We start from the raw sequence: 10,617 nt of genomic DNA on the forward strand, positions 1-10,617 counted from the left end.
AGCACAAGTCAGGTTGATATCCGGCGTCCCGACAGCAATTCTGACTTGAGAGGTGGAGCCGAGTCTGTGGAAGAAAAGCGCTGTGGACCCAGGAGCGCGGCGGAAAACCGCAGCCACGCGTGAGGGGAGGACGGCGAACTCGGGCCCGAAACGGAAGGAAGGAAGCTTGCTCCATGACTGCCCCCCACCGCTGCCCCGGAAACCTGTTTGCAGGGATCAGTCAGCGCGGAGGGAAGGGAATCAGGGAGGATGTCCCCCAACCTCTCAAGGCGCCAGGAAGGAGGGACCCCACCCCAGGCGCAGATGGCCGTCCTCTGAGAACACTTCCGGCCGGAGGAAGAGGAGCCAGCTGGTCACAGCCCTCAGGTGCAAACTGTTACCAGCTCCCTGAGCGGGACCGCGGTGAGGACGGCATCCCGGGCGGCCGTGACCTTGGATGGGAAACGTCCCACCCTTTACTTTCGCAGTGTGCTCAGTCGCTCAGCCACGTCTGACTCTTTGCGACCCCGTGGACTGTCCCCGCCAGGCTCCTCTGTCCACAGGATTCTCCAGGCAAGAACACTGGAGTGGGTTGCCATTTCCTTCTCTAGGGGATCTTCCCAACCCAGGGATCAAATCTGGGTCTCTTGTGTCTCCCACACTGGCGGGTGGGCTCTTCACCACTGGGGCCACCTGGGAAGCCCCTCCCTTGCCTAAACTGAGTGCTCACCTGTGCTGGCAGGAAGAACCCCCTCCCCACCTGGAATCCGGGTCCTGGGCTGACACTGTAGGGTTTCAGAAGCACTGGTTGATGTTTCAGTATTGGTGGTCATGAGACCCGTCTTTGGGTCTCCATTAACACACCAGCGGGAAGCCTCATTCATTGCTGCATAAGAAGTTACACTTACTGTTGTTTCGGTAGCTGTATTTCACTGTAAGTGGTTTGCCTTGCAGCATGATGCCTTTTATTTTATGATTTACAAATCGTGTGCTGGGAAGGGAATCCGCAGGCTTCCCCAAAGGGGCAGAGGAAAAGGCTCACCCCATCCCCCACACCCCAGGGGTTGGTTGACCGCCCTGCAGGGCCTCTGCAAGTTATGGCATGGTTCTGTGCCTCAGTTTCCCCATCTGGAAAACAGGGGGAATGGAGGGCAGGTGAGTCGGTCCGCATGCGACAGCACTTCTGGCCGCTTCAGGACTGCCGGGTGGAAAGGAAATGGGACGCCCTTAGGATTAAGTGATGTTCACAACACACGCCAAGATCTGCAGGATTCAGCTGTGTGGTCCTTAGAAAGAAGCTGATGAAATACAATAGGCTCCAGATTAGAGGAGGCCTGCGCACAGCACTGTCATTGCAGATGATAAATCTGAAAACCTGGAGGGCGGGAGCGAGTACACTTGAAACATGTGAAAGACTAAAATTGGCCCGAGAGGAAGGAGAGAGCTTGAATGCAAATCAGTGCTAAGGAAACGGAAATGGTGGTCAGACTGCTAGCCAGCCAAAGACCTACTCAGGCCCAGCTGGCTTTACAGGGAACTTGACCAAACTTAAAGCATCAGTTGATTCCTTTTCTGGATAAATTGTTTCAGAAAAGATAAAGATGAAAGAACCACAAGTAAGGTTGCCCAGCTCCCGTCATGAGGCTAGAATGAACCTTGACTCTAAAACCAGGTAAACATATGAAACGATGCCCCGAGCATCTCCCCTGTGAGCTTAGGCTGGAAGCCCAGGTAACTTCCTAGTAACTCACTGAGTAGGGCTGGGCTCCTGGCTGCCTCGTCCCGCCTGCTGCAGCCTCTGGCCGTGGTCTTGGCCTGGGAGCCTGGCCGGAAAGCGTCTTGGTGGACTCAGACTCTGCCACTTCTCACCAGCTGAGCCGGGGGGGCCCTGTTTGGAGCCGGAGGGTGGGGACAGGAGGGAGGGGGCTGGCTCCCCACTTCCCCCCTCCTTTCTTGTTCTGGATCTTGTAGGGGATGGGGCTCAATGATGCCATAGTAAATGTGCTTAAAGAAAGACTAGCCTGTTTATTTTAGAATAGTTTTAAGAGTTACAGAAAAGGTGCAAAAATAGCACAGAATTCCTGTCCATCCTGTGCTGAATGTTCCCCTAACGTTAACATCTCGCCTTAGTGAGACATTTGTCATGACCAGTGAACCAGTATCGATGCATCGCTATTAATCGAAGCCTCTGCCTCGCTCAGGCTTCCTTGGTTTGTACGGATGACCTCTGTGGTCCATGCGGACACCACATTGCCCCGGTCACTCTGTGGCCTTAGGGTTCTCTGTGGGGAGACAGTTCTCACACTTGCCCTGACCTGGACGACCTTGAGGAAGACTTGGCAGGTATTTTGTAGAGTGGCCCTCAAGTGGAGTTAGTCTGATGTCTTCCTCATGGTTACGCTGTGGTCACGGGCTTGGGGAGGAAGTGCACAGAGGGAGCAAGCCTTTCCACCGCTGCTCTTCATGGACTCAGCGTCACCATGATGTGTGACCCGGGACGTTGGTCCCGGCTGCCAGGCTGAGGTGTGCTTGTCAGGGGTCTCCTTGGTTGAGCGCCTCTCTCCCCACTTTGCACACTGTTCCCTGGAAGGAGGCCACGCTGCAGCCTCCCGAGGGCTGGGGGGTCGCCCTCTGCCTCCTTGAGCTTCTACATAAGCCATGTGGAATTCTTCTGCAGGTGTGACCCAACTCAGGTTCAGCTGCTTGTCACTCAAGAATTTCAAACTGAGACAAGGGTTGGGGAAAAGGAAAGACAGCCGTGCTGGGGAAGCCGGCCGACCCGGGGAGAAGGTGGACTCATGGCCCGGTGAACCGGCGACCCGTTTCCCAGGCTTTGCTCGGAGATCAGCCGGGGAGAAGAGGCAGGGGCCACGGGCTGGGGAGGGGGCAGTCTTCTAGTTTCGGAGATGCTTGTCTCTCTCACACAGCCGTACTCAGCGGTCACTTGTCCCTTGTTCCTGGGACGCTGGCTGAGCCTCACATCTCGGGTCAGCTGGTCCCTCAGTTCCCACAGGCCTGAGATCCATGTGCTTGCGGGCAGCGTGCAGGTAACTTCTCCTACCTGGTGGGGGTTTCGGCATCTGCCAAACAGCTCAAAAGACATGGCTAAGGCTGTCGTCTGTTGTCCTTGAAGAAGACCTAAAGGCCCTAGACTTCGTCTAATGACTGAACTATTACTATTATTTTGTCTTCTCTGCTTTCCTTTCTTTTTCTATTTTCTCACGTCTCTGATTAAATTTAGCCTTTGGATCTCGGGGAAGGCCTAGGAGGCAACTGAAGCATGCAGAAGACGTGGTGGGGGCGGCAGGGGGGGGGATGCAGTTTCTGTCTTGGGAAGGCAGCTTGCTTGCACAAGGGAGATTTGTATCTTCCCTTCTATTGTTTATTTAATCATGTGTTTATATGGCTATGTACTTTGGATGTTTGTTTTACGCTTCGGATCGGAACCCCGCACTATTTATTTTATTGCTCGGATTGTTCCAGTCTTGGTCGCCGGGAGCCCCGCAGGTGTCTCTTGTGTCTGGGACACGCTTGTAGCTTGCTGACGCTTCCTACTTTCTGGCATGACAGGAAGCTGCAGGTTCTCTGGAATGTTCTCTGCCCCGGCCCTAGAATCAGCCATTTCTCTAGGGAGCCCTGGCTCCTCTTGCTGGAGAATCCAGTTAGAAACCGAGATCTGGGCCCTGGTGGGGGGCTGGCTGCTGCTGCCTCTCAGCCCTCTCGGCTGACACAGGCAGGGGAAGCACGTGCGTGCTAACTGTGTGCACACACAGGCGTCTGCACGTGTCTAGACGGGCCCGCCTGCATCTCTTGACTACACTCGAGCTCCTGTTCCTGCCGGCGTCTCCACCTCGGATCCATCAACACACGGTTGTTCTGAACTCCTCCTCCTGCTCATCTGAAAACCCCCACCCAGCAGTGGACGCTGCCCCCCACCCACCTCCCACTCACTTCCTCATCACACTCCAGCACACGCGGAGAGTGGCTTCAGGATTGAACCCTTACGGAAAACAACTGTGCTCAGGCGCTTTTTTATCTTTAACTTCATCTTAGTTTTTGTTGTAGTTGTTCAGTTGATCAGTTCAGTTCAGTTCAGTTGCTCAGTCGTGTCCAACTCTTTTGTGACCCCAAGGGCTGCAGCACGCCAGGCCTCCCTGTCCATCACCAACTCCCGGAGCTTAGTCAAACTCATGTCCATCGAATCGGTGATGCCATCCAACCATCTCATCCTCTGCCGTCCCCTTCTCCTCCTGCCTTCAATCTTTCCCAGCATCAGAGTCTTTTCCAATGAGTCAGTTCTCCACATCAGGTGGCCAAAGTATTGGAACTTCAGCTTCAGCATCAGTCCTTCCAATTCTGGCTTGATTTCCTTTAGAATTGGTTTGATCTCCTTGCAGTCCAAGGAACTCTCAAGAGTCTTCTCTGATACCACAATTTGAAAGCACCAATTCTTGCCTGCTTTATGTTCCAACTCTCATATCCATGCATGACTACTGGAAAAACCATAGCTTTGGCTATATGTACCTTTGTCGACAAAGTAATGTCTCTCTCTTTTTAACATGCTATCTAGGTTTGTCATAGCTTTTCTTCCAAGGAGCAAGTGTCTTTTGATTTCATGGCTGCAGTCACCGTCCACAGTGAATTTAAAGTTTCTGTCTTTACTCTGTACCCACCCTCAGAATAGGCCCTGAAACATGCTCTATGCTTTGCCTGATCAGCCTCCCTCTCGCCAAGCCACCACTCTGCTTACCTAAATACACCTTTGTGGTGGGCTTTCAGTGAGTTTATCAAGTCAGGAATATTTCCTTTGGCTCTATTCTTAATTTGCTGAGAGCTTTTTGAAAAAGGTCACAGCGAAGTGTTAAATATTTAAATCTTAAAAGTCAAAAACAGGTGTTAAGTCAGTGCTCTCTCTGCATCACCTGAGAGACTTATATGCTTTTTGTCCTGTAATTTATTCTTATGGGATTTGCATTGGTCTGTTTTTGATATTGGACCTTCCTCAAAATCCCCAGAGACCTTAGATCTCTGTGTCCCAGAGGAAAGAGGTTTGCATTCAGATTAAGTACACTGCAGGAGAGCTTAGTCGAGGGGCAGTCTATAAAGGTGTGGCAGGGTGTGGGGGCCCCCAAGGGCTAGTGCACCTGCAGGTTGGCCAGCTTGATGGGAAGAGAGGATTCTGGAACCCGAGAGGAAAGTGTCCTTGAGAGAGGGCCACCTGGAGAGGAGCCCGGAGCCCCTTGAAGTGCCGTCTGGGGTGGGGAGGCAGGTGGGGCTGCGGAGGTGGGTGGGGTGCGTCAACAGGCTTGGTGGGGTCCCTCGAAGGGGACCTGTGACCTCAGGGCAGCTCAGGAGGTCCCAGTTTTCTGACCTACTGTGGGGCACCTGGGGAAGACCCCCTCCCCCCCAGCCTCCAGAAGGAGGCCTGATGGTCCAGGTGCCCTGCAGCTGTGGGCCCCTGGGTGCCCTGGACGGCCCTGTGGATGGAGCAGGGCCCCAGTCAGGAGCCTGGGGAGTGGCAGGGGCAGGGGCGGGGCTTGGGGCAGGGGGCAGGACTGCGCCTGCACAGGCCTGGCCAGCCTGTCTCACTTTGCAGCTTGTGATCTGGTTGAGATATGGGTGCTACCCAGGACTGGACCACCCAGGGCTCCCACCAGAACCTGGGACCTACCTGTGCTGGGTGCCAGAGGTACTGGGCTGCCTTGCCACATTGCTGAGACCCTCCCGGGGAGCGCCAACACTGCTCCACATTCAGGGAGGGTGGAGCCCCCACCCGGCCCTCCAGGAAGCCCCCTCCTTTCCGGGACTCAGCTTACCCCTCCCTGAAGGACCTTCGATTAAGCACAAACCAGAAAAGAAGATTCCAGAAACCAAATTATGATGTAATGGGACATTTTCACATTCGGCTTCTTCATACCCCCTTCAAAGAACAGGAACGGAACTTGCCCAGCCCGGCCCAATCACGGGGTCCTGAGCCCCTCCCAGGAAGGAGCCAGTGGGCCTTCTGGTTTTGCACAGACAGGATGACCTCACAACTCACCCTCCAAGCCAGGACACTTTTGAGAGAAAACGGCACCCCAGTGATGACTCAGGACCCAGGGATGACCGGGGATCTCCGTTCTCCCTCTGCAGAGTAACCGGGTTCCGCTCTGGGCTAGCGGTAAAGAACCTGCTTGCCAACGCAGGAGACGCAAGTGACTTGGGTTAGATCCCTGGGTCGGGAAGATCCCCTGGAGGAGGAGATGGCAACCCAGCTCCAGTATTCTCGCCTGGAGAATCCCATGGACAGATGTGCCTGGCGGGCTACTGTCCGTAGGGTTGCAAAGAGTCAGACACGACTGAAGTGACTTAGCACAGCTCTGGGCTGAGTGGTCACGGGCAGAGTGCCCCGAAGCTTCCACGGCAGTGATCATACATCTAGCTCAAGGTCTGCCACATGGGCAGGACTGAGCAGGGAGGGTCACCCACTTCGGTCCACGTGGCTTCGGCCTGGGCAGCTTGGCAGGCGGCTGGAGGATGCGCTTCTGGTGGTTCACTCACTGCTGAGCCAGGGCGTCTCTTCTGCCTTCCACTCGGGCTTCCGGGCAGCAGGGTGGCTGGTCACGGGGGCCCCCTTCGGTCTCAGCCTGCTGGGACTGCCACAGTGGGATACCAGAGACCCGGGCGTAAACAGCAGAGGTGAACTTCTCACAGTCCCGGAGGCTGGGAGGCCCAGGATCAAAGTGCCGGCAAGGGGTCTCCCCCGCCCTATCCCTGCGCGTCCTCACGTGGCCTTGCCTCCAAGCACGCACCCCTGGTGTCCTCCCCTTCCTGCGAGGTTCCTGTCGTGTTGGGTTAGGGCCCAACCCTGTGACCGCATTTAACCTCGATGACCTCCTGAAGACCTCGACTCCACGTCGGGTCCCATGGGGGTGAGGGCTCCCACGTGTGGATTCTGGGGGACACGGATCCATCCAGAGCGCCTACTTCTTCCCTCACCTCAGTCGCTCCGCCAGCTCCTCCTCCCCCGACTCGAAGCTTCCGAGGGCCCGGGGTGTGGCCCCTGGCAGCTTCTCTTTTCTCTGTCCGTCTACACACCCTCCCTGGGCGGCCCCATCCCGCCTGTCCATGAAGACTGCCTGCTGCTGACGCCCCATCCTGGGTTCCTCTCCTGAGCTCGGCCAGGCCTCCAGCCTCCTGTCTGCTCTCCCCATGCAAGTCAGAGGCCAGAAGAGAGCCCGCCACCCCCTCTCCACCCTGCGCCCTCCCCTGCCGGCTTTCCCATCCCAGGAAATCACCCCAACACTGCTGCAGCCCCAGCCTCGGCCGCACTCCGGACTCTGCCCCTCCGTCCACCCCCGACTCAGAGGGGCCTGTCTGCTCCCTGAAGCTCTTACATCCAGACTCCTTCCTGCCACCCCCCACCCCCCACCCTCGCTGTGGTCCACCGTGCTCCCTCTAGTGGGCCTCCTGCAGGTTCGCTGTGAGGGTTTCTTTCTCTCACTCCAGATTATTGCTGAAACAGAGGTTTCAACAGTCTATCGGTTCTGGAAAATCCCCAGCCTGTTACCTCTCCCCAGCGTGGGTATGCGTGCCTTTGGGGCAGAAATCATACACGCTGCACCCTTGTGTCCTCACCTTCTACGTCCCCTGGCCTCTCTGCTGGATCCTGGGGGACCTTCTCAGACCATCCTCCGGGTCAGTGTTCCCTCTTCATTTGCATTAGATCTGCTGTGAAGCCAATCAACCAAGTTCCAGATTTCAATGACTATATATATATATATTTAGAAGTCTTTAAAAATCTGTCTGAAAATTTTTGGTAGTCTCATGTACCTTGCTCATATTTGCGATTCCCTTTAGTTTTTTCAGATTTGATTTTTATAAAATTTATACACTTACCAGGTGGCACTTGTGGTAAAGCACTCGCCTGCCAAAGCAGGAGACAGAAGCGACGGAGGTTTGATCCCTGGGTCGGGAAGATCCCCTGGAGGGAGCAATGGCAGCCCACTCCAGTATTCTTGCCTGGAGGATCCCACGGACAGAGGAGCCTGGTGGGCTACAGTCCACGGGGTCGCAAAGAGTCGGATATAAGACTGAAGTGACTTAGCATGAACACACATACAGGGATCCAAGAATCAGTGGGGTTCTACACGGCTGTTGTTTTTAGGTTTTAGCTTCTAACAACTTTATACATACACATAGTATAAGAGGTCAACATGGTTTATAAGCATTTTATCTCCTTAATATCCCCCTCCCCCCCATAACAGTCCATCACCACCGCAGCCTGGACTCCTGGCTCCTAGGTCCTGAGCACAATGCGATGATCCTTGTTCTAAGGCCCTGAAACTCTCTAACGCCCTGTCTCAGGGAAGGATGTGTTAGAAATGGCACAGGGCTCGGCTCTCCCCAAACCCCATAAACCCACACGTCCACCAGGGCAGCGGAACCAGAGTGCACGGACACCGTCTGCAAGCAGCCAGGCGTCAGGGCGTCCCTCTGTTGGTGGCAGGGAGGCCCCGCCGGCAGCTCGGGGACCGGTGTCCTCGGAGCAGGAGAAAGAGGGGAAGCAGCGGGTGTCCGGCGGGCCTGAGAACACCGAGCGCCGGAAGACTTGCTCAGAATCTCGGGGGCAACGCGCTCAGCAAAGGCCCAGCCGCGATCGCCGCCCAGAGGCCCTGAGGCGGCAGCGCGGGGCGTTCGGTGGGGAAAGCGGAGTCCGCGGCGGGGCGAGCTCTCCGCGGAGCGATGGCTGGGACCGCCCCAGACTGGGAAGCCGGAGACGGAAGTTAAGCCCGGCGGAGAGCAGGAAGGGCCGTCCGTCGGCGGAGCAGCCCGGCATCAGCGCCCGGGCGGCGCAGGGGTCGTGAGCAGTGCGTCTGCGCCGCTGCGGGTTCCGAGCACCGGGCACCCGCTTTATGCCGAAGGGCGCGACAGGCAGGGCTTGTGGTCAGAGCCTGACCCCGCGCAGAGGGTCTCCCGGACAAAAGCGGGCCAGCTGGAGCGTCGCAGCCCCGCGGACAGGGACAGGCAGTCTGCCGCCCCCCGGACGGTGGACGCGACAGCGCACGGCCACGTCTGCCGCGCGGTGGGCTGACCCTTGGCGCTCACGCGGAAAGCTCGGCTCGGGGGCCCCCGCGTGGTCCATGCTTGTTTGGGTCACTGACTTCCAAAGGCCCGACCGGGACTCAGAAACTCCTCCTGGGTGACCGACCCCCTCGGGAGCAAGTCGGGTCCACGGTGAGGACCTCGCCAGGGCCCGGTCGAGTGGCCCGACAGCAAGGCGGCTGGCCTCCTTGGGGTGAGCGCAAGGAGAATCCAAGGGGTTTTCTTGGCAGATGGAGCAGACGCCCAGCCCAGCCTGCCGCGGGCCCTCTGTGACTTGTGACCCGGAGCCAACGCTTCACATCCCCCCACGTTTCTGATCACAGGAGTCCGCCTGATCTTACCGTGATAAACAAAATATGCTGTACTGATGGAACGAAGTAATAGAAATATTACCGAGCTATAGAAAAGGATGACCTACTGACACTGCTGCAACATGATGGACCTCGCAAACCACCCTGAGCGAAGGAGGTCCCTCAGAGAAGGCGCATATTGTGAGTTCCGTTTGTGCGGAACTCACAGGCAGACCCGAGAGACGAAAGGCATACCTCCAGAGGCTGGGCCTGCGGACAGGCATGCAGTTTCTTCCGGGCTGATGAAAATGTCCTAAGATTAGATTATGGGGATGGTTTGGTTGCACAACCTGGCAAATGCACTAACCCCCCCTGAATTGTATATTTTGACTGACTGAATTTTATGACATGTAAATTATATCTCAAAGTATTTAGGAAAGAAAGAACAGGAGCTAACATACATATAAAGGGATTCCTGGAAGAACAAAAAATCAAAAGCCTCGGAAGACAGCAGGTGTTAAAAATTAAAATCCAACATGACTCACCTAGCATGAAAAGGTCTGAAACTTAAGTATTCAAAGGACACATTCCATGCTCAGGGAGAGTGACCCAGAATGAGACGTAGTTTTGTAACATTATTGTGTATTAAGGAAAAAATCCAGCAGACTGTCAGGCAAAATGCCTGAGGTCTATCAGGGGAAGAAAATCAGATTGTGACTTTTCAAAAGCAGTGGTATATGGAGGAAGAAAATGCAGTGGTCTATTTAGGTCAGTATAGGATGACAGCTGGGTTTTCACATTTGTCCAAGTAACTTGCACACACAGTCGCTATTGACAGACTGCCTTTGACATGCAAGCGTTTAGAGATATTGTCCCCAGGCCTCCTCGTTAGAACCCACGAAGGGACACCTCAGACAATGGAACAGCCAGGAGACATGGACGGTTCCTGGGGGGATGGAGCCTGGAGTAGGGACTGTGTTAAATATGCTCAGGGATACTTACCAAAGACGGAGAAGCATTCCAATCTCATCCGGTCGTTTCCATCACACATGTGCAGGTGTTGTGGGCACTTCCATAAGCTTTAGACACAAACAACTTGGCACTTGCTACTGAAGGAGCCGGCAGAGCCGCAGGAGGAAGGCTGACCCAGAACAGAGGCTCCTGAGAGCGGACTGGGGACACGGAGGCGGCTGGGCGGCCCCCGGGACAGGACTCCCCTGCTCGTGGCAGGGAGTGGATTGTCTGTAGGTGAGAGGTGCGGACC

At 55.7% G+C, this 10,617-nt stretch overlaps 1 long non-coding RNA gene across 1 annotated transcript; it reads right to left on the reverse strand.

The window, feature by feature from the left end:
* Positions 1-5,840: 5,840 nt before the first annotated feature.
* On the reverse strand, positions 5,841-9,073 carry LOC139038600 (uncharacterized). Its single transcript, XR_011491620.1, has 3 exons — positions 7,858-9,073; positions 7,597-7,689; positions 5,841-6,614 (listed from the first exon to the last, which is right to left on the reverse strand). It is a non-coding gene; the product is annotated as an uncharacterized lncRNA (long non-coding RNA).
* Positions 9,074-10,617: the final 1,544 nt, after the last annotated feature.

This window comes from Odocoileus virginianus, chromosome 16 (assembly GCF_023699985.2).
Source record: "Odocoileus virginianus isolate 20LAN1187 ecotype Illinois chromosome 16, Ovbor_1.2, whole genome shotgun sequence".
In the NCBI taxonomy this organism is placed as follows: domain Eukaryota; kingdom Metazoa; phylum Chordata; class Mammalia; order Artiodactyla; family Cervidae; genus Odocoileus; species Odocoileus virginianus.